Source organism: Protomyctophum parallelum (assembly GCF_964188405.1).
Source record: "Protomyctophum parallelum genome assembly, chromosome: 22".
NCBI classification, from domain to species: Eukaryota; Metazoa; Chordata; class Actinopteri; order Myctophiformes; family Myctophidae; genus Protomyctophum; species Protomyctophum parallelum.
The window spans coordinates 23,975,767-23,998,685 of record NC_139714.1 but is presented as its reverse complement, the minus strand read 5'-3'; the positions used below and the strand labels follow the sequence as shown (position 1 = coordinate 23,998,685).

The 22,919-nt window shown below is 43.4% G+C and overlaps 1 protein-coding gene across 2 annotated transcripts in view; it reads left to right on the top strand.

Annotated features, from left to right (window-relative positions):
- syt1a (synaptotagmin Ia) overlaps positions 1-22,919 on the top strand; it is a 249,281-nt gene that overhangs the window by 159,379 nt on the left and 66,983 nt on the right. The gene's annotated exons all lie outside the window — the stretch shown is intronic.

Here is a 22,919-nt window from a genome sequence, read left to right as displayed (position 1 = left end):
TCACTAACATTATAGTCTATAGTTTTTATTTGTTGACGGAATAATTTGCCCGTATATTAAGAAAGCATGGCATCAGTGAGGGTTGTGGAGGGCGTCTGTCTGTCTGTCTGTCTGTCTATCTGTCTGTCTGTCTGTCTGTCTGTCTGTCTGTCTGTCTGTCTGTCTGTCTGTCTGTCTGTCTGTCTGTCTGTCTGTCTGTCTGTCTGTCTGTCTGAGGTGGAAGAAGGCATGGCATCCGTGAGTGTTGTGGAGCGCATCTGTCTGGGCAGCGACTGACGTCAGAGACGGTCCTTGCACCGATCTCGCATCGTAACGGGCCATTCCTGACATGCCATCCTCCCTTAAGGGAGAGGTAATTGGCCACCTAATTGCTCTCTGAGACATGTCTCAACATGCCTCGCCCCTTCCATCAGCCTCGGCTAAAGCACAATGTCAGCCGAGATGGCCGTCTACATGTGATCTGACCCTGAACTGAACACGTAACAGCTGAGAGGGGAAAAAGGTCTGTACCGACCTTTTCTCTCTTTCTCTTCTCCTCTGTATACGGTTACTCTCCTCGGAATTCCGTTCAGTCTGTCCACAACAGTTTTTGCGTTGTGTGTGTGTGTGTGTGTGTGTGTGTGTGTGTGTGTGTGTGTGTGTGTGTGTGCGTGCGCGTGTGTCCGTATGTTATTATATATTTTTTTTTAAGATCACTGGCCCCACCATTCATCAGGTCTTTTTTTCTTTTCTTTTTTTTCTCCTTTTTTAAATGCACTTACAATGTGTTTTTAGCATTAATTTTATTGCAATAAAAGACAATAGGTCTAAAGGAAAATAAATCTGGCTTACAGTTAAATTATTGGTATTGTGTATTTTCTACACACAATTGCTGTTTTTTTTTTACTATTGATTTTTGGGGTCTAACTGGGATTAAGGGGTGGGGTGTATTAATCACACATAGTTACAGTTGTTGGCTATGTTCCTTTCAGTGCTGGGCTGGGGGTGTGTGTCTCCACTCATGTGTTTTGAGGTCCCGTTTTGTGAAGTTGACAGTTGAACAGTAAAGACAAACTTAACCTACTACTGGCCTTATGTACAAAATACTACCGCAAAGTAGGTTAGAAACGGTTGCCAAACTCTGGTATATTTCTGAGTGGAGCCCCTGATCGTATATTTAAGTTCTTCGAGCTTGAGATGTGACATAACATCCTCCACCCAACGTTTGTGAGATGGCGGTGCTGCTTTTTTCCAATTAAATAGTATCAGGCGTCTGGCAAGTAAAGAGGAGAACGCTATAGCTTCAGCCTGATGAGTTGGTATTTGTATTCCCTCCGGAGGGGCACCAAACAGCGCCGTTATTGGATTGGGATCTATAGTTGAGTTACAAATATACGAGAAGGTATTAAATATCTCTGTCCAAAATGTAGTCAATCTGGGACACGACCAAAACATGTGGCTAAGCGTAGCGGACTCCTGACCACACCTGGCACAGGCTGGATCTGAGTCTGGATAGAATGTGGCTAGTCTGCTAGGGGATAAATGTAGTCTATGTAAAACCTTAAATTGTAACAAACCATGTCTAATGCATATTGAGTGTACTAGTGAGACTGCCATCTGCCAGGTACAATCTGGTAAATCCATACCCAACTCCTCCTCCCATGCCCCCTTCACACGTTCAAGTGACGGGGAAGGCACCCTCTGAATGCAGTCATATAGCCTATAGACATTATGCCCCTGTCAACCGGATCCCAACTCAAACACTCTTCTACCCAAGTACTTGGTGGAGTTGTCAAAGAGAAATACTTTACAACAAAGCTACGTACTTGCAAATACCTAAAGAAGTTTGACTGTGAAATATTAAAAACCCGTTTCATTTGCTCAAAAGAAAGGAAGTGCCCATCCTGGAATAGATCTTTCACACATTTAAATCCCTTTTCATGCCACTGATGAAATGAAGGGTCTGTCAGAGATGGAACAAAATTGCAGTTTGCCCGAATAAATAATTAGTAAGAAGAAAAACAAAACAAATAGTGTTGTATCCTGCCTTTATTTTCTTCTTTCAAATGATTTGATCGGCACAAAATATGGTGTTTGTCGTCATGATTTGTCACGATCCGAGTTGGCTTTGTCCGCGGCGTAACCATCTTTATATAAATACTTTTTGAAAATGGAGAAAATGAATGGAGAATCATTTCCTGGGCCACTCGTCGTTCTGAAAGGGGGCGGGACTGCGACGCTCTATACTGTGAAGTTGATTGCACAAAGTTAAGTGGCAGAAAAAAAAGGAAAAATGCTGCTGGTATATTCACAATATACCAAGATTATATGCACATGTACATTTGAGGATGCTCTTGAATATATGTTATTCTCTCCTTGTTCATTATTCTACTGTTGTTAGTATCTATGCTCTGCTGCATTGTCTGAAGGAAGCCAGACCAAAATAAGTGTTACTCTTGCACAAGAAGTACAACCTTGAAGCTGCAGAGTGGTGTGCTGTGCAGCAGCTGTAGTCCTCTTCAGCACCGTGGACAGCTCCCGTTGCGTTTGCGATGTGCAGAGCTAATAAGTAGAAAATGTTATGCATGTCATGTTGACACTTTCAGACCGCAGGACGTGTACAAACATCATATTTAATCCAACGTGTACACACGTCATAGCGCTTTCTCATTGATATCAAACAAAAAATTATAATTCGACACCATATGTTGTTTCGTGCAGCGCCTTGTTTACGGCTCAGAAAGAATGCCTCGTATCTCCTAATCTAGGGAGCTCTCCATGGTTTTGACCAGATGGGCATACTTCTGTCTTAATTTCTGACTTAAGGATGCCTCTGGTTTACAATATTAATGCTTCCAGAGAGACTTTAGCGTAATCATCGCGAGGTAAGCAAACAACATTATGCCTCCCGGTTTTTGTACGGAATGGAAGGGGGGGGCGGGAGGGATGGGCTTTCAGAGTAAAAGCTGCCATATCTGCCCGGCACCCCGAGCTAGCTATTTTTAAAGAAATTTCAATTAATGTGATCAGTGCACACAACTCACAGATCACAAATCAAATCCTTTAGCAAAAGTAGTAGTAGCAAAGCCACTATTTTTTATATAAGGGGCGGCGGTGGCTCAGGGGTAGAGTGCCTGGATGGTAACCGTGAGGTTGCCAGTTCGAACCCGGGCTCCCCCAGAGTTACTGTCGAAGTGTCCTTGAGCAAGACACTGAACCCCTAATTGCTCCCGATGTGCTAGTTGGTGCCTTGCATGGTTTCCGCTGCCATCGGTGTATGAATGTGTGTGTGAATGGGTGAATGTAATGCACAATCTCTGTAAAGTGCCTTGGATAAAGGCGCTATATAAATGCACCATTTACCATTTACCATTTATATATATATATATATATATATATATATATATATATATATATATATTTGACCATACAATTAAGTATCACTCAATGGAAACAAGTCTGCATGACTATATTCTGGGTGTGTGACTGTACTCGTGCTGTTGGGATTTCTGTCTCCCTGCATGCTGTCATGCAAAATCGTCAAAGATATCACTCCTGGATTTGCTCTTTCTTTTTTTTCCTCAACCTGACTAAACCATGCCTCTAGAGATGCAGTGAAAGGATCAAGTAAAGCATAGCGAAAATAAAGCTGAATTCACATCTGTGGAACGGTCTAGAAATTGAGGTCAGCTAATGGATCCCTGGAAGCATGGATTTAAGGAGCCTCGGGCCCTATTTTTGTTTGAACTTGTTTGCTTGTTTGCATTTAAAAATTGTTCAATGTGCCGACCCACATCGACACATTGTGAGCTTGTAGATCGGCTATTTGAACTATTCAAAAATGTTTTTCGAAATAGTAAAACAAAGGGGGCACAGACGTTTAGGGATAAGTGTTAAAGGGGCATTCCACTCATTTTCAACATTGTATTAATGTCATTAATATACCTTAGAGTGGTTGATGACGATGTCATCAAGATGTGATTCACCATGTTAATGATTTTTTTTCCCAGACCTCCAGTTCTAGGAAACACAGAATGGGGGGGACGTCTTTTTATTATTTCCAGCTCTAAGGTTAATTAAAGGTTAAAGGTTAATTAATGACATAGTAAAATGTTGAAAATGACTGGAATGCCCCTTTAAGGCACTGATGACGATAGGGTCCTTGATGTCCGCTCACGTCAGGCCCATGGGCAATACAACACGGCGTCACAGTGAAACGGGACAATGCTATATCTGCATGGAATTGTATTGCAGAGTGGTGAACCGTCCACCCTCCCTCCATCTTGGTTTCCCTCCATCTCCATGTCACTGCCATACTTGGAATGCAGGCCGTCACGATTTCAACCTAATCTCATGCTGTGCCCGCGCTGTGTGACACGGCTGCGTGCGATGGTAATCGGCGGATTTGGCTGCCCCGCGGGAACCCGAGATCTCTTTGATGGTATCTGGTTTGAACGTGTGTCAAATATTGTATGTCCCCGTTGCTTTACTCTGTAATTATACATCTGGCTTATGGAGATGTTTAAAAAGTAAGCTGCATTCTGGAGCAAAATTATGACGGTCATCTATTTTTTTCTGTCTCTCTGTCTCTGTCTTTCTTTTTTTCTCTCGCTCTCTCTTTCTTTCAGTGTGCCTCTCTTGCGTTCTTCACAACTGGAGCTTTTTATAACTCTGTGTCACAGAGATAGTCAACGACAAACACTTGAGCCAGCCTCTCTCCCCCACATGAGAAAATCAAAACTCACACTGACGCTGTATGTCTGAGGTGTCTGTCCGATGGCAAGCCATAGATAAGCAGTTGAGCGATTATTGCTCATGCACAACAACTGTTTATTTCAATGTCACCCTCACGGTGTTACCTATCATGCTTCCGACGCTCACTCAATGGATTCAGGGTCTCACTCTTCAACACTTCCTGCATGGCATTTTGGAGCATGATATACTAGCCCATTTTGACCTGAGATCAGATTCTAAAAATGTCTTCTACATCCTGACAGTTTTCTGAAAAAGTTTTTTTTCTATGTCAGTCGTTCTTCAATTTTCTTTTAATATTTTTTTTAAATAGCAGACCTAAAGCTCGTAGCGCGCCACTCGGTGGCGCGCTATGAGCTTGTAGATCTGCTATTTTTCAATAGCTAAAGCATATCATAATGCTAACACCAAAAGGGTTTCCCACCCAAAAATGGGCTCGAAGGAAGCTTGCTGTGGTCAAATCTGACAAGGTGAACAGTTTGAATGAGTGGCAAAGGTGCTTAGAGAAAACTAAAAGAAATGTGTTGATTTTTGACGGCAGATTCATTTTTAGTCATAGTCCCTTGAATAAAATTCCATTTAGTTTTAGTCATATTTTAGTCCTGGTTTAGTAGGTTTAGATTTAGTCTTAGTCGACTAAATCTACAGTTGCTTTTGTCGACTAAAATACATTTTGGTTTTGGCTGGCCTTGATTCGGTTGGCTGATTTTTACACTTGGTGTGGGCATGCTGAAATGAGCCCATCCACATTGAGGTTAGACCACCACACCACACACACCATATTTGGGCGCGTAAGCAGCATTGGGTTATAGTTGAGTCTGAGTGGCGTCAGAGGTCCTTCCGCCTTCCAATCCCATTAGTCAATTTGAATTATAACACAGGAAGATGTGATACATTTTGAAAAGAAAAAAAAGCACAAAATAGGGACACCAGGTAGGATAATTGTATAATGTGTATGGAAATGACAAGAGCTACTACAGCACGTGTGTGTGTGTGTGTGTGCGTGTGCATTTGTGCGTGTGCGTGTGCGTGTGTGTGGGTGTATGAAAGGACACATGGAGGCGTTGAGCAGGAGGAATGGCGGAGAAGGAGAGAACAATGAGCCTGACTGGGGTAAACAAGAACATACACACTGATAAGAAAGAAGCGATATAGGAGCCATTCTGTTAAAGGCAATATACTCTGGATTCTATTCTCAGTCCTCCTTAGAAAAACCCAGAAGCTGAACAATAAGCTAAACATGATGCCAAAATGCATCATAATACCAATCCCCCAACAGCACGTAATGCTACTATCATAGTCACATGTCACATTTGCTTAACCCATTTTGACCTGACAGTTTTCTGAAAAAGCTATGTTTCTATGAGTCGTTCTTCGATTTTTCAAAAATAGCAGATCTACAAGCTCGTAGCGCGCCACTCGGTGGCGCGCTATGAGCTTGTAGATCTGCTATTTTTCAATAGCTAAAGCATAACATAATTCTAACACCAAAAGGGGTTCCCACCCAAAATGGTTATAATTATTTTTATCCCACGATTTTGCAACCCAGTTTTTTCACCCAGTGCCAATTATCTAATGTAATCCTGGGCGCTACACTTCCTCTGCCAACCTGGGGGGGGGAGGGGGCCTCCTTCTATGCATGAGGAGTCCAAGCTGCTTCTTTTCACCTGACAGGGGGAAATTTACCTGGCCGGATGTAGCGCATGGAAGGAACACGTTATTCCGACCAGTTCCACCATTGCCGTAGATGTGCCGCAAATTGGTCTTCTATAGTGGTTATGATAGAGTCGTGATGCTACTCACATTATAGCTCTGGGCTGCTAGTTGATGTTGTCAACAGCAATGGAGCGCGCCATCTTGAACTGTGCACACACCCGCACCCACTGTATCTGATTCTTTCCATCGACCTTTATCTCCAATTCCTTGTCCGAGATGGCATTTCTGGTCGAAGGCCCATAGCCAACGCTGGAGTCGTCGCCGTAATCCTTTGTGTTCGGCGAGCGGTAGATCCGGATATGGATGTAACCAAAGTAACATCCGGTCGTGGGTTTTGGCTCTTCAAAGTAAGGGTAAAACACAAGGAGAAATACTGCTGTGAATTACAGAAGGAAATTGGTAGCGGAGCGGTCTCAAAATAGTCCAGATTATTTTAACAGATGTATATTATGATGTAATAATGTGACCATCAGTGGCTTTGTACTCGCAGAGCAGCCCGTCTGCCTTGTTTCCATTGTGGTCATCTGTTTAATATCGGAATCGGTTAGAATCTGTATCGGCATGACCCTGCAAATTAATTGAGATTGGATATCGGTCATAATTTCATAATCGTGCACCCCTAGTGGGCAACTATCACTGGCATAAGTGTGAGAGAGAGTATTTTTGCTTTAAAATACACAATCAAAAATATCGTCAAATAAGTCCCTCACATTTGTATGTAAATTACATTGCGGACTAGTAACGAGTGTTGAATTAGGTGGGTCATGGGACTTAGGCCGAGAAGTAGTCGAATCCGGTTGTTTTGGGAGGGTCTGAAGCTCAGTTTTTAAGTGACATTGAGATGTTGGAAAGCCAAGAGATGCAAGTGTAGTCAAAATGGCATTGAATGAGGGCTCCAGCAGCAAGAGTCTGTAGAGAGATACAGTTGGTGTTGGCTAGGCCGCACACTCCAATCGACGTGACCACTTACCTCATAATTTGAGGCACTTAATGTTTAAATTCAGTCATTATTATTATGGCAAATGTTGTGGTTATCTGGTGCTGGTTTGTGGAGATTTTGAGTTCACCTGACACACACACACACACACACACACACACACACACACACACAGGCCGGACAGAAACAAAAGGTCACTGTGCCAGGTGTATTAGAAGAGAACTTGGAGGCGCGTCTGTTTTGGGACCAACATTAGCAGCACCAGGGACATCTTTTTGACACTGGCACCACAAAAACAAAACAAAAGGCGACATCAACATGCATTGAAATGGAGCTGTTCCATCTGGTGCCTAATGCATAACCAAAGAACCCCTCCCAGGTGGATGTGACCTCTTCCAGATCAACCGCTTTCAACTTGGCCTCGGTACAGTTTTGACTAAAAACAACAAACAAAATAAAGACAAAGCTATATATGACTATTTGACAATTTCGTCAACAAATAAAAACTCAAACGTTATGGATAGGAGGGACTGATGCAGTTTTCAGATAGATTCACGACGCCATCGAGGCCTGCCAAAAAGCATTTTGGTCGACGAAAGCAACTGTAGATTTAATCAACTAAAACTAGACTAACCACTAAAACGTTTCAGATGACAAACTAAATGGAATCTTATTCAAAGGACTATGACTACATTTGCGGTCAAAATCAACACCGCCTCACTATTTTGGGCACGTCATTATAGGAACCTTTTCAAAAGTATAGTGAAAAGGTCCGAAACTCATGACGCGCCACGTGCACTGTGAACGCGTCTCTCGCCATGCGTATATATACCTCGCACGGCGATACCTCGAAGGCAAACGTTAGATACGGTATATCTTGCCTTAGTGTGTGTGCACACCTGGCTCGCTTGCAGGTCTCAAAACACACTTTGAAATCTCGTTGATGCATGTTTATACAGTATGTGGAAGACCTACAGTGCGAGTGCCCCTAAGGCAAGGTAGAATAAAACAGAGAAAGCTGGTGTGTGCATACTGTATGTCACTTTCACTTTATAGTCTTCTCTGACCTAGTTGTTTTCTTTTGTAAAGCTCCAGTGAGATGTGACGATACTACCTGCGCCTCCCTACGTGTTGCCTTGATAACCTGTGACACTTTTCGTATTTGTGTCTCTGCCCTGCGGTTTTTGGGAAAGGAGATAAAAGTCAAAGAAGCTGCCAAGGATATTCACAAACAAACACAATGTGCAGCTTCCTGGACTTGTATTATATCTTTCCTCCTTCACTTCTTTATCTGCAAGATGCAGGGCATGAGGGCAGAGACACAAATAATAAAAAAAAGTGTCATGGGTTATCATTCAACGGTGGTGGAAAGTACATTTACTTAACCCATTTTGACCTGAGATCAGATTCTAAAAATGTCTTCTACATCCTGACAGTTTTCTGAAAAAGCTATGTTTCTGTCAGTCGTTCTTCGATTTTTCTAAAATTGCAGACCTACGCAGCTCGGTGGCGCGCTATGAGCTTGTAGATCTGCTATTTTTCAATAGCTAAAGCATAACATAATGCTAACACCAAAAGGGGTTCCCGCCAAAACTGGGTTAAGTACTGTACTTGCGTACAATTTTGAGGTATTTGCTATTTGTACTTTATTTCCCATTTCCAATACTTTTACTTCTACGTGCAACTCAGATCCAACTATTGTACTTTTACTCCACTACATTTATTTTACAACTTTAGTTACTAGTTACTTTGTAAATGTGGATTATTATTTAAAAATAAATACAGTAACCACTTCAGACCTCTATACATTTGCAAATACCCGATCTACAAGCTCACAATGAGTCGCATTGTGTGCATTGTAGATCGGCTATTTTCAAAATATTTATATATTTATATTTGAACACTTTAAATGAGACATTGTGCATAATGAGTACTTTCTATACTTTCCGTACTTGTAGTACATTTTAATGCCAACACTTTTGTATTTACTCAAGTACCTTTTGAATTCCACTTGTAATTTAGTATTTCTACACTGCAGTATTGACACTTTTGCTTTCCACCACTGGTTAATATCAAGGCACCGCATTGAGGTTACACAACGGCTATTCCGATGCTTCGCCATTCCGACTCGCCGCATTACTAACCCTGTCCCTAAGTTCCCTAACCCTAACCGCACGCGGAAGCCACACGCATAGTTATTGGAAGGACGGTGCGTCGGAATGTCAAAGGCTCTGGTCCTTTCTAACCTCTCCACCAAAACTGTGACACGTTGTGAGCTTAATGTGGATCTGCTTGTCTTTGTGGAATGTTTACTAGTCGGTTCAAGTGGTTAAAGATGGAGTGCTGATATTTTTGTCTTTTTTCCAGTTTTTCATGTGTTTATGAGGTGACGGTACTTCATTAGACCCCTTGGTGTGGTTGTTACTGTATGTGCAATGATGTCTTCCCTTTGTATTTAGGGTTTCTTCCTGGAGCCTGAAACCTTGACAGTCAGACAAACGTGCATGCCAATGAAAAAAACAGTGATATAGTGACTTCACAGTATCACCGCCTCCCCTAACTCCTCCCCCTGTATCATAGCTGTAGGTGTGGCTTTAGTTCAGGTGGATCACCACGTCATCACCACCCACCAGGCAAACCAGGCATATTTAATTAACTGGTGGGCGTGTCCATATAAAACGACATTTTAACAAATTCTGTACACTTTAAACTTCTTCCTCCTCCATGCTGTCATTCTAGCATTAGCTAGAACTCTGGAGACCACATGCATGCAGTCTCCAGTGTCCTGGAGGGTCATGAATTCACCATCTTCCACCTGGTGGTTGTTCCGATGTCAAGCGGTGGGTTGAGAAAATGGCCCCTGTTTCACAGCATGAGTCACCTAGACGCCCAGACGACCCTCAGGGTTTATTCCAAGATAGATGTTATCCAACCGTTTTCCTTCAATCCCAATGGCTGACACACATTTTCCAGGGGTTTGGGTTGCCACTACTTCACTCTCCCTGTTGGACCTACATATAAGGAGCAAGTGGATGATAGGAGAGGCTGGGGTTCAAGGCCACCAAGTCCCTCTGTCTGCTTTTCTCTAACTTCCCTCTGCGTCTCTTGGAAGCAATAATTGAAAAATGGGGGGGACTCTTTGTGCGCAGGCTTAATAGAGCTGTCCTGCCCCTTGCTGCAAAGCGGGGTTAATAACTTTTTCCAGTTCCATTACCCCTTGAGATTGGCTGCAGGTGAGTAAAGAGAGGCTGCACTGGGGCGGGGCGGGGGGGGGGGGGGGGGTTGAGGGGGCAGCTTCTCTTATCTCCCCTCCCCCACTCTGGGAAACTCAGCTGACAATAATTTGCACGACCAATGATACATGCAAAGAAACTTGTTCCTAATGACTAATGAGTGAATATGTGTTCTTGCATTTCATTGAGACACTTCAGCTCAGATTGACCATAAACTATTTATTGCAAAGCTATTGCATGTTAGTATGGCGGTGTGCCTCTGCTCATGTGATATCTCCGATAATATGTGCACCGAGACACAGCTCTGATATCAACGACCCCCCCAGAGCAGAGCCAAAGAGCCAATAATCCATGAACAACAATACACTGTAATAACACATCAACACATGATTCAACACAATTAATCTACACAATCGCAAACAATACAATAATACAATTTAATAATTCCATAACCCCTGGACTAAGAACTACAGGTTCTGCATGCATGCGTGCGTGTGTGCGTACGTCGTGCGTGCATGTCCCTCCTCGTGTCAGCAAGAGGATCATGGTACCGCTATATGCTCCACAAAACAAAGATGTTAGCAACTTGACTGACAACCTCAGCCCTCAAGTCAGTATAATGAATGCTTTGGTAGCAGTGGTTACTTCAGTCTCCCACAGGCACACGTTTAGATGTCTGGCAGTGATTTAGACATGCACAGTGCTTCTTGTCTTGCTTGATGAAGACTCAGGGCCTTCAACAGAAAAGGTCTCTTGGTCGCTGGTTGAATAAGAAGCTCAAGTTTGTAGCGTTATAGCAAAGATTGACATACAAGAAGGCAGGATTTGAAACGCTGCAGGGAATTTAAGTATATGAATTAATTGTCCAGGAGTCGTCCTCAACCACGTCCATTGCCAAAATGGATTAGCCATTACTTATAGGCATTGCCGTGGCCTTTATCGCAGCTCAAGGACGGTCCTCCGTTTTCAAGTGCTGGACAAAATCTATTCTATATTGGAGAAGTTGTACCCAACACATGGCAAGAAACCCAAAGCCACAACAGCTACGTCGCTATTGCAACACCCACAACACCATCTTACACATTACACCCACACACACTCACATGGCAGTGACGTCACACACTTACCTTCGCAGTGTTGCAACGCTATCTCCTCCTATCGCGCCGAACGTCAAAACTCGACACCACCCGCACTGGCACTGCCACCAAAAATGCCTCCCGTCCACACTCACGCCGCCAATGCATTTGTTTACTACAAACATTATCGCCCGAAGCACCCACACCCCCGGAACACTGTTGCCCTTTCACCACGCTAAATTCGCCAGGTCTATGTAAGTGAGCACAAATTACATGTGAGAAGATTCATTCACAAGCCCACAAATGCCATTCAAATGCCATTCAACACACACTACGACTCGCTTACAATTCGCGAACCTGGCAACACTGCCCTGTCTTCTAATAGGCCCACACTAGCTCTCAGAATCTGATTTTGATCTCCCGCAGGAAAAGAGAAACGAGGAAGGAGAGGAATTTTCGCCTCACGATTTTGCTTATTCCTTCAAAATCTCTGTATATTAAATATCGCTCTCTCAGCGAATCTCTTAGTTACATCAACATTGTTCTTTGTCAGAAGTTGGTTTGTGCTAAGTATGCACGATTACACAGATCGCATTGGGCTATTTCGCCTGCAAGCCATACTGCAGAGTACTTTTGATTGCGCACACACACACACACACACACATACGCACACGCACGCCTGGCTTGCACACACACACACACGCACACACACACAGGAATAGCCATGCAGGCTATACGCGGCGCCAGCAAGACAGGACGTTATAATCTTGAGTTTCATTAAATAACTCTGTCTTTCTCCGCACGTGCGCACACAACATTATTCAAGTAAAATGCGTAACGGCAATATTGGGCTAATATAGGCTACCAATACAGGACGTTATAATCTTCACTTTCATTAAATAACTCTGTCTTTCTCTGCACGCGCACGTGCGCACACAACATTATTCAAGTGAAATGTATAACGCCAATATTGGGCTAATATAGGCTACCAATACTTTATTTTACTTCAGAGCTACTTTCAAAACAACCAGCTCATATACCCACCAAATAAAACTATCATCCCATTGCAGAAAATAGTTACAAAATGTAATTGAGGCTACATACAGTGGTGTCCCCTTCGTCTGTACCAGGCTGACTTCTATAGGTTTTGAAAGGTACCTTTCTTTTTTTTTCTTTTTTTTTTCTTCATTTACTCAGGGAAGTAGCTGAGCACAGGTGCTCATTTTCAGCAACGCCCTGCACATCGAAACACACACACACACACACACACACACACACACACACACACACACACACACACACACACACACACACACAGGGTTTAATTTTAAGGGGTGTGTTTTTTTCACCCACTGTGTAATACAATGAATGGACGGTAGGTGGCAGTGGTACAGAGGCCAGAGAAACTATAAGACAAACGCACATGGAATGGGAAATAGATCGGGGGAAATGGAAATGGTAGGGTTTTTATTTTTGGTATTTGACTTTGCTACTGATGATTGTACGCAACAACAACTATTGCATTGTGTGTTTGAGCTGACAGGCCCTTTTTATGTCAATCAATCAAGTCATCTCAGGTCATCTCAAGCGGCAGATGCAAAAATAGTTTTTTATATTAAAATTATATATATTTTTAGGGCCATGTCATGTGCTCTACCTGCAAAGCCTTTGTGATCTATAACTTTTGGGCACCGCTTAACGTCAGATCAGGGGTTTTGTCGGCCAGCGCCAAAAATGCTCCCCGACAGCATAATCGGAGCAAATAACGGGCAGTGTGTATGAGCCATAACGTGTTGACTACACTAGACTACACTAATAAGGACACATAATAATAACTAATAACCCATCCGTTACTACATGTGGAGTCAACTCCCGCAATTTCCATCTTCCCATAGTGCGCGGCAACGTAACTCTGGGATGAGCGGCCGCAAAGGGGCCGCGAAATTCTAGTGTCACAATATCGTCTTTGTGCAGCAGTGCATTGAAACAGTGCACATCGATCTAGTAATAACTAAATTGTGTGGATTTTGTTTTTCTTTTCGTAATCTTTTATGTAATTGCTATTTGCAATTTAGCCATTTAGCAGACCCTCTTAATCCAGAGCGATTTACAGTATGCAAGAACAAAAAACATGATGATTCATCAAAACATAGAAATAGTCATCATGAATCCTACGTGAGATAAACACTTTCAGCGCCCCCTGGTGTTCATGTAAAAATTCCCACAGGCAGCCAGGCAATATCTGTGAATTTGCGGCAACTACTTCCGGCCCACACAGCCCAATACAGCGAGAGGAGGAGAAAAAGGTTTTACGAGCAGCAGCCGTCTTAGTTTGGCTTCCGCGATGCGATCAGAAATCACTATTTACATTCTGAACGTTGGGCGGATTGGACTAAAACAACAACTTTGGAGTATTTTTCTGAGAAAACAAGCAGCAAAGAAATGACAATGAGTGGATCCTTATGGGAGGCGCACGCATTGATCCTCATAATGGGAAGAACGTACTGTATAGGTGCTGTCTAGCAGCACAAAAGGTTAGTGTTGAGCTTCGGCTGCTTGGAATGAAGGAAGGAAACTACACTAGAGTGCTACAGTATGTATTACATAAAGTGCTATTTAAGTTACATATGTAAGTTGAGCCTATATGCATACGCCTGTAGGAGGTCGAGGCTAGGGCAAGTACTACGGCAAGTGCTAAAATGGAGTCCGAAGAGGTGCATTTTCAGACTGCGGCGTAAGATTGGGAGTGAATCTGTAGTTCTGATTGCAATTAATGGGAAGTGCATTCCATTAGTTTTGGAGCCAGAAGGGAGAAGAGTTTGGCAGGTGTGGAGCGTTGTCCCGGCGTTTTCTGGCTAAGCTATAGTTCCGGCTTCCCTGCGTAGGCTGATCTGAGCGCTCGGGAGGGTTTGTAGCGTACGATCATACTTGCAATATATGGCAGTGCCAAACCTTTGGTTGCTTTGAATGCCAGCATCAGAGTTTTGTACCGAGCTGCGCCTGCTGCGGCATTTTGGATCAATTGGAGTGCGCATGCCAGTAGGCCAGTAAGGAGGGAGTTACAACTGTTTCTCCCACCTCAATGTGTAGCAGTGTTGCTAATTGTTTGATTCAATGTGTTTGGTTTATTACGTGTCCACAAGCTTTAACCCATTTTGACCTGAGATCAGATTCTAAAAATGTATTTTTTCAAAAATAACAGACCTACAAGCTTGCTAAAGCATAACTTAATGCTAACACCAAAAGGGTGTCTTTTTTCAAAAATAGCAGACCTAAGAGCTTGCTAAATCATAACATAATACTAACACCAAAAGGGGTTCCCGCCCAAAATGGGTTAATTTGCAAAAAGAATCGGAGAAAAAAAGAAAAGGACAATAAGAATACATTGTCATTTACTGCAATTAGACTGCTAAGAGTCTCTGTGGATCAAAACAAGTGTCTTTGCTGCAATGCGATTATTAGTTTATCCGTAAAGTAATTGGAAAAGTGGAAGGATTCACCAAGCTTTCAACTGTAATCAAAGCGGGATTAGCTTGGAACCACTGAACACCTGTTAAACAGCTACAATATCAAGGGTGCAGATGATATGAATTCATTAGCATCTCAATGCTATAACCATGAACCAAACCAGTCACGTGGCATTAATTGAAATGTGTTTGACCTCTATAACACGGCTTATCACTTTCCCTATAAGACAATTGTGTAATGTTGTCACTAGACTTCCTTCTGTTATCAAAGCAGGGCCTCATTGATTAAAAATACCCCCTAGCCCCCGCCCCCCCCCCCCTCTCTCTCTCTCTCTCTCTCTCCATGGTTGATTAATTCATACATGCAATTGACCACTTGAACCCTATAGCATAGCATCTCTATTCTGGGGGGATGCATTTGCAGAAAATGGCAGATCTACAAGCTCACAGGTTAACGCATTGGGGGCTCAGGGGCAGTGGCTCAGGGGTAGAGTGGCCAGATGGTAACCGCAAGGTTGCCAGTTCGATCCCGGGCTCCCCCAGAGTTGGTGTCGAAGTGTCCTTGAGCAAGACTCTGAACCCCTAATTGCTCCTGATGTGCTGGTTGGTGCCTTGCATGGTTTCCGCCGCCATCGGTGTGTTGAATGTGTGCGTGAATGGGTGAATGTAATGCACAATCTATGTAAAGCGCCTTTATCCAAGGCGCTATATAAATGCAACATTTACCATTGTGAACTTATCTTCCATGTGAATACATTGGTGTAGAAGGGGGGGAAAGGGCAGACAGAGCCAATGAGCGTATAGCTGCATTGGGAACTCGTTATTCATAGAGGCAGTGACGTGAGCACGATGGCGTGGTTGGCAGCGTTCATCCGCTGTTTTGAGAATACTGAGATTCTTAACCACTCTTTCATATTTTATTTTTTATTTATGTATGACTTTATCAGGGAGAATCTGTCGGAATTTGGGTTAGGGTTTTTTCTTTTTCTTGTTTTGTGTTCTTTCAGTGTTATATAAGCACCAGTGTTTTTTCATATGGAAGTGGGTTTGCGGCAGCCTCCAGACATGTGTAAAATGTATTGAATCCAAACTCACAGGAGCACTCGGAATAAAGTGTTTGTATGGTAACTAAATATATCCCTATTCAAACCGTATATACAGTAGGCCTATACCACTCCTCCAAACACGAATGGAAATGTATTCGGGTCAGACCGGAATGGAACATTTCTATTAGCCTACAATTCAGGTGTTTACATAAGCATCTATTCTGAATGAGCCGTCATTCTGAATCTGTCCAATGTACAGTGAACGCAGCCATTGATAATTATTGTCAATGTGTCTAGCTGGTATTGACTCTCTGCCTCGCGCTGCATCGATGATGGTCCAGACATTTATCTGCTTCAAATTAGACCGACACATACATAGCAGCGACTGCTGAATCGCTTTCGATAATTAATTAACAGACCATCTTTGTTAAAATGAGCGTAATGGGCTGATTTATTGGCTGGTTAAACTCACGAATCGCAACACGGAAACAACACGGAAAGACGCGAGAGGCTAAAATAATAGTCTGTCTAGCCATGCAGTCCACTGCATTCCGTTTGGTGGCTTTTAATTTTATTTTTAATTTAACTTTAATGTATAGCCCTGTCGAGTGAATAAAGGCTTGCTCTAGAGTGTTCTTGTCCCAATGGGACCATAGAGTATTAAAAGGATAGAGACTGATCTGGTGTGAAGCCCCACTATTCATGTCAGTGGAAGTTGCTCAGTGGCGTTTTGAAGCAGCCGGAGGGACCGTCTATTTCCGCCTTTTTGGGCGCATTTCCGCATTGGACCACCAAATGTTGGAGGTCCAATGCGGAAGTGCAACCGAGCGCTCAATGTTAAAGCCCAGCTGCACGGGGTTTCCTCGTCATGAATCCACGGGTCCGCCTGCAGTCCTTCCTCTTACCACTAGGGCCCAGCGCTTCAACGTTGGAGTGCCTCACTGGCCCCTTGAATGGGACCCCTCTTCTCCTGCATGCCGTTTCCTGTTTGTGATGGTGAGAAATGGACAGCGTGCATGGTCGCTCCCTGCCGTCATTCCCCTAGTCTGGCATCCGGCCCTCGGGTTGGTGGGCAGGGCTTGGCATGCCGTGTCATTTCCTCACATAACATTGCCTCCTGCAGCCGGCACGCTGAGAGAGAGTGTGGCCAAAGAATTGGACCCAGCATGAGCAGAAATGTGCACACACGGTATAACAACATGCTGTCCAAACACACTAATCCAATGGTTCGACTACCATAGCACACATTTATATCCTTTCAGTGCATTATAGCCCTCAATTTGTTTCTGTTTCTGTTTTGATTTTCACAATCAGCCTATCGGCAGTTAGGCGTGGTACAGAAGAAGGCTCATTATTGCATTGCACATGGCAATGGTACAAGAGTGTATAAAAAGGGTGTAAAAGTTAAAACATTCTGTCATGATATATCTATATAATGTGATACAGAATTATAGCTGCTCGCCTCCCTTCCCGTTGGACCCGGGACTTTGCCTCTTAGGAAACTTCACCGCTATCAGTGCAAATCTAAGAAGACACTAAATCAAATTGGTAGAGGTTGCACTCGGGGGTTGCTAGGAAATGTATTGCAATAACATGGAAGTCTGACTCCCCCCACCCCCCACACACCTATTGCAAGATGATTCTCAGAAATGAACGGTTTATTTGAATTATATGGAAGAATTGTCCATACCTCTATCAGATATGTTATAGTTTAGTTCTTTTCAGCTATCTCAGTCTAGATCTATTGCTTTTTTCCCTCTTTTTTGTATTTTATGTATTTATTTTTTTATTATTTTGCTTTAACTGTGCTGTCTTCTATGTGGGTGGGTTTGTATGTGGGAAGGGTTGTATTTATATATATATAATAAGGGAGCAGAGCGTATATGGATGTGACCCAGTTAGAGAGAGAGAGAGAGAGACTGAGAGAGAGAGAGAGAAGGGGTTAGCGAGAGAGAGAGATAGAGAGAGAGAGAGAGAGGGGGGGAGAGAGAGAGAGAGAGAGAGAAGGGGTTAGAGAGAGAGAGAGAAGGGGGTAGAGAGAGAGAGAAGGGGTTAGAGAGAGAGAGAGAGAGAGAGAGAGAGAGAGAGAGAGAGAGAGAAGGGGTTAGAGAGGGACAGAGGGGGGATGTGGAGCATTGCTATGGAAGATATGGCATGCAGTGTTGGCAAGTAACTTAAGTAATATACTACTTTCAGTAATATTATTACTTTTTTCCAGTAATATGTAACTTAACTAGTTACTTTCACATTTTGAGTAATAATATTACATTTACTTTTTTTCAAAAGTAATATTACTATTTTCACGAGCCTTGGTGGAACTGTGGGTTTGAGTGTTTATTTATAATGGTAGACTGGGTTGAAGTCAAGTTGCTTTGCAGACTGCTGATCCGCTCTAGATCTAGACTCTAGAGCGGATACGGAAACGATGCACACTCGTCGGTACGCATGTGTGAAGTATCGGATGCAGAACGGCCGGCCTTAAACCGTCTGGAACACGGAACAACAACCTAAACTAGTGTGTGTAACTCGTTAGACTGCACTGTTAGAGAGAAGAGATGTAAATAAACTAACAATGGAGGAGGTGGAGGAGACAGAAACACCGGCACAACAAAGCGTTATAACATTCAATACTTATATACTAATATACTAATATACTACTAATAAGTAGTATATTAGTGTTAAAGTAATATGTTGCCAACACTGATGGCAGTCGATCGCCCTGCAGTGTGTGTGGGGAGTCGGGACCTGCTGGGCCATCTGGCAGGCCTGTAATTGGGTTGAGGTTTTACACCTGTGAGGCACCCCTCAGGAGAGATGGTTTTGGGAACCATGCAGAAGGAAAGCATCTCATCACCTTGTTGCTGTGTGTGTGTGTGTGTGTGTGTGTGTGTGTGTGTGTGTGTGTGTGTGTGTGTGTGTGTGTGTGTGTGTGTGTGTGTGTGTGTGTGTGTGTGTGTGTGTGTGTGTGTGTGTGTGTGTGTGTGTGTGTGTGTGTGTGTGTGTGTGTGTGTGTGTGTGGTTGAGCTGTCTGCTCGTATTATCAGCTTCAACCCGGCCTCTAGATAGTTATTTTGGTTTACGATGTTGATTTTAAATTCTCCAGCGTTTGCTCTTTATTGACATTCTAGCAGCTCCAGAGCATGTTTTACTGCGGGTGCTGGAAGGGAGCAGCTCCTGAGTTCAGACCATGTTTTACTGAGGGTACTGGAAGGGAGCAGCTCCTGAGTTCAGACCATGTTTTACAGAGTATGCTGGAAGGGAGCAGCTCCTGGGTGCTGGAAGGGAGCAGCTCCAGAGCATGTTTTACTGAGGGTGCTGGAAGGGAGCCGCTCCAGACCATGTTTTACTGAGGGTGCTGGAAGGGAGCCGCTCCAGACCATGTTTTACTGAGGGTGCTGGAAGGGAGCCGCTCCTTAGTCCAGACCATGTTTTACTGAGGGTGCTGGAAGGGAGCTTGACCATTAATGGAGGTGCTATGTCCCGTGCACGCACGCTGATTTATTTTATTTTATTGTTTTATCCCTTAAAAGCACGTCTTTGGGTGGCTTTTTCACACCAGTAAACAAGCAGGATGAAATGAGGGAGAGTTTATACTTAATGAAATAAGTAATTGAAAGCCTAAACAACTACACGCCAGGTCCATTCATATACTCTCCCAGTAATTGTTCGGAGTGCCTGCCATGAGACAGAGAGGGGGCAGTGAAAAGAAAAAAATGGTTGAGCATTTCCATCTCCCTCCCCCCCCCCCCCCCCAGCGCTGCCCATGCATTCTAGCTTGTATCGTGCACGGTTTACAAGTTGGGTACATTTGTTGCGTCACCCTGTATATCACTCAGGTAGAAAGATATGGGCTGCGCAGTGGAACAGGAGGAAGCAGGTGTTTTTGAGGATCAAAGGAGCCATTTTGAGTGAACACATTTCTCTTATCTTACCCGTAGGCAAACTGTGATATATTATTTACAGATGAGCTTGAAAGTGTGAAAGTGTGAAATTGCACAGCGATGACATGAGGTCTAAAAGATAAAGCTATACTTTCAAGTTTTCTGAAGCAAAAGGCAACTCCAAAACGACCGTCCCTGAAGGCAGTGGACTGCCCACTGCCTCACGGATGCTCAAGATCTACATTTAGGCCTGATGTCGAAATTAAAAAAAAAGTATTCTGAAAGAATATATATTCAAAGATTTGTGCCGCATTTTCACGTTTTTCAAAAATAGCAGACCTACAAGCTCGTAGTGCGCCACTCGGTGGCGCGCTATGAGCATGTAGATCTGCTATTTTTCAATAGCTAAAGTATAACATAATGCTAAAATGTTAAAACACCAAAAGGGGTTCCCGTACAGAATGGGTTAAGGTGCAAATGTATGCTAATGTGATGCTTTTTAGACGTGAATGTCAGTCAACAGACGCCATGGGTGGTCCTGTCTGTCTGATAATTGTGGCTCCTACTTTGAAAAAGATTGAGATACATTATGTCGGCCTTATGCGCAGTTGCAAAGAGAAAGTTGCAGGGGGAGAACATGCAACTGTAGCAGAGTGGCTCACAGCCTCTGCCTGATGGCCTCAAATGTCGAATATCTCCCCCAGTCCCGGGTGTTACACAAACTCCACACAGAAAGGCCGTTTTCGCCAACCCCACCTCTAGGGTATGGGGCACTGATGACGCGGAGGAGAGAACACGCCCACAGCGTCCCCAGCTGGAATCGATCCCAGGACATTCTAGCTGTGAGGCGACATCGCTATGCCGACTGTGCCACAGTGTCCCTCCATCCATTGTCATTCTCATCTGAGAAGCTTTGCTTTGATTTGATTTTGATTTCTTTCTGTTCTCATTTCTCATACTTTTTTCAGAGTTTTTTTTCCCGTTTTTGTTCAGTTTGACGCTTGTTTTAATTGGCATTGTGTGTGTGTGTGTGTGTGTGTGTGTGTGTGTGTGTGTGTGTGTGTGTGTGTGTGTGTGTGTGTGTGTGTGTGTGTGTGTGTGTGTGTGTGTGTGTGTGTGTGTGTGTGTGTGTGTGTGTGTGTGTGTGTGTGTGTGTGTGTGAGAGACGGCTTCATAGCATGTCTTAAAATATCTGTTCACAGGAGAAGGGCAGAAGTGTTAAAATCACAGCTAGAGCAAAGCAATGCTATCATGTTTTCGCGGCTTGCCGTAATGCAGCTGACGACTGCTACAGAAGTGTTTGTGAATGCCACCTCGTGCTAGTCCAAAAAACGGTTGAACGCCAGCGATTAATGTAATGGTGAATCCAGGACCTACTAATATGTCAAAATAAATCTCTGGTCTGTCCGCACTGCGTCTACTTCACTGACTGCCATTGCAGAAATAATATTACCATGGGAGAAACGGTAGTTGTTGAAAATTATGTCTAATTGACATGTAAGCAGCAGAACTCTCTCTCTCTCTCTTTTTATTAGGTTGTACTGAGAAGATACAGGTCTAATTTGTTTAATAATTACAACAACAACAAAAAACATATTGAAGGTTGTTCTCATAGCTTGTACAAGACCTTCTTGTAAATGCATGCACGAATCTATCCAAGGTTGTACAATAAGAAAAGGGAAGCACTGTGCAATAAACTTTGTCTCAATGGGAGCCAGAGGGAAAGCTCTGCAACACTAGTACACTACAGTATGCCATTAACCTTTGGAATTGCCATGGTGACAGTATAAGACACAAATTGCTACCTACAGTAAAACAGTGGACAGTAAATAGTTCCTGTCTGCAGGAGAGTTGTTTCCAAAAAAGAAACCACTCTATATTAATGATTATTATTAGAATATATTTGCGCTTTTAACCCAAAAAAGGAGGGGAAAAAATATATAAATTATAGCACGAGGGCACTGGTTGGAACAACGAGTCCACATGCTATACGTCCAACCGGGGAAACTCATAAGACACGGCCTGCTCACTCCTCATGCATTGAAGGAAGCACGATGAGCTCAGTTTGGGGCTCTCCCCACATTGGCAGAGGGAGAGTAATGCCTAGGATTACAGCTTACAGCTGGAGACGTACGTAGGAGGGGCCCGGACAGGAGACAACCCACAGAGCCTAGTCCCTCCATGTGCCAGAAGTGTACCTCCAAGCCCTGGCAGAGTAGTTCTGGAGTAGTTCCAACGTATTGTGTGCCCCTGGTTTTTCCCTAATGGGACTGATTGAGGGTAGCTACTGGGACGTAAGTCGGGACTTGATCACTCCCGGCTGGGTCGCCTGAGTGAGGGGTATGATGTTGCGAGACCCGAAACCCTGTTGACCTCAGGATACATCACTGAGGATACGTCCCAGGTGCATCCATGCGATGTTTTTTGTTATTATTATAGGCAATTGGCACCTGGTGAAAAAATAAAAAAGTAAGTGACACAGAAGGTTAAAAACATGGCAGTCTGCATAGGCTACCTTCTGCACCGTGATGTAAGCAGCGCAGCTGCTGCTAATATGATTTATTAAGGGCGTGTTAGGTTTAGGTTTTGCCAATGTTTAAGTTTTGGCAATCCTGTTGACGACACTGTCAATGTTTACCCTTTGACACACCTGTAAATCTAACAAACCCTATACCCACTGAGCAATAGTCAAATAAAAGTATCAATAGTGCAATATAGAAATGCTCTGTTACAAGTAAAAGTCCAGAATTCAAAATGTACTTGAGTGAAAGTACAAAAGTATGGGCATAAATAATGTAGAAGTAAAAGTAGTGCTCGAATAAAGTACAAATA